Source organism: Panthera tigris, chromosome B2 (genome assembly GCF_018350195.1).
Source record: "Panthera tigris isolate Pti1 chromosome B2, P.tigris_Pti1_mat1.1, whole genome shotgun sequence".
Classification (NCBI taxonomy): Eukaryota; Metazoa; Chordata; class Mammalia; order Carnivora; family Felidae; genus Panthera; species Panthera tigris.
Window position 1 is genome coordinate 106,757,354 of NC_056664.1, and position 2,149 is coordinate 106,759,502.

Here is a 2,149-nt window from a genome sequence, read left to right on the forward strand (position 1 = left end):
TGCTACTGCCCTGGCCAACGTAAGGACCTGAACTTGTGGGTTCTTTGGGCAGGCCAGATGGAGAACAGACCAATTTCAGGAGAAGGGTAATCTGTCTGCACACTTCCTCTTCCTTCTTTGTCTCCCATTTTCAAGGTGACAGGAACAGCCAGAGACCCTGGGTGGGGGTTGGTTGGTCAATCTCAGGGTCAGAACAGTGTTTGACCACAGTGCTGGCTGAGGCAGGACACAATACCAGAAGGTCTAGGAGATAGGTAAGGCTGAGGAGATCTAAGGAAGTATATAAGATATGTCTATGTCTTAGTCAGCTTAGGCTGCTATAATAGAAGACCACAGACTGGGTGACTTAGACAACCATGTTTTTCTCACAGTCTGGAGTCTGGGAGTTTCAGGATTGAGGGGCCAGCAGATCTGGTGTCTGGGGAGAGCACTCTTCCTGGTTTGTAGACAGCTGTCTTTTCATATCCTCATATGGTGGAGAACAGAGAGAGCGAGGAAGCAAGCTCTCTCACATGTCTTCTTGTAAGGGGATTAATCCCATCCATAAGGGCTCCACCCTCATGACCTAATTACACCCCAAAGCTCCCACATTCTCATACCATCACATTGGGGTTTGGCTTCAACATATGAATTTTGGGGACAATGACATTCAGTCCATGGCAGCCCAATGTATTCTCTCAGTTTCCCTTTTTTAGAAGATCCATACCTCCTCCAACATATTTTTTTCCAACCAGAAACCTTAGACTCCTCCTCAATTTTCTCTCTTTCATTAGGCTCATTCAATAACGTTGCAAGTATTGTGAGTTCTACCTTCAAAAGATATAATCAATTTTCTGTCTCCATTGACAGCACATCACTCGTATTCTGGGTATAATCTCTTAGTTTGTCTTTTGTTTAGTTTTGTTTGTTTGTTTTTTTTTTTTCATTTTATAACCCATTCACCATATAGCAATGGAAGTTGTCTTTTACAATGTAAATTAGATCACATCAATTACCTGCTTGAAACTCTCAGTGGTTTTAGTTTCACTTAGAATATAACCCAAATACTTCACATGGGTTACAATTCTAAAACTGTTTACTGAGCCTATATTACGTGGTAGATATGGTCTGTAAACACTCGAGGTACAAAAGCAAACAAAACAGGAAATGATAATCCCTGATTCATGGAATTTATATTCTGACAACAGGAGAACATTAATAAGCAATGCATTTAATAGTTCAGATAAGTGCAATGCTACCAATAAAACGTAGGCCAGGGTAGAGGGGTTTGGGAGGGCTGGGGAGGTGAATGGTGATTCTAAATTTGGTCATTAGGTTTGGAAGAAAGTGATACTTGATTAGTGAGTTAGAGGAGGTGAGACAACACACAGAGATCTGGGGAGGAGGGAGAACACCTAGGAAGGTCAAATGCTCTAAGGCAGAAATGTGTCTGTGTTTTTAAGACCCAGCAAGGAGGTCACTACAGGTGGAGCCTAGTGAGTGAGGTTGGCAAGTAACTGGGTACCAGGTCATCTATAGCTAAGTAGGCCAATACATGGCCTTGGGCTTTTCTCTGAGGAAATGGAAAGCCACGTCAGTGATTTGAGCAGATGAGTATCACGATCTAAGTTACATTTTGAAAGCATAGAAGTGTAAAAGCAAGGACATCTTTTGGGAGGCTGCTGCAATAATCCAGGCGAGAGAGGTTGGTAGTGGGCATGTGTCAGCTTCTAGCAGAGGTAAAGGCATTTCTTAGCAGACTGGCTTGAGAGACAGAGAGGGGTTAATGATGACATCAAGGATTTCAGCTGGAGAAACTGGAAGGTTGGAGTTGCCATCAGCTGAGATGGGCAAGGATGCAGGTGGAGTAGGTTCAGGAAAGAAGAGTGAATGACAGTGAGCAAGGAGCTAAGATCACTGGAAAATAGGATGATGACAGCTACAATGACAGCTGGCGGAAGATGTGATCTGATGGCACAAGATTGAAAGTAGGGGGAAGATCAGGCAGAGGGAAGGGAAATAAGACTGAAGGCAACATTAAGAACTCCTGACCCAGCTCCAGGTCCTGTGGTCTGTGGGGTGTGGGAGAAAAGCACTGCAGAAATGTAGGGTCTTCACATTACAGCCAGAAAAGGAAGAGAAATATTCGGAGAATAGTGTGAGCATGCAG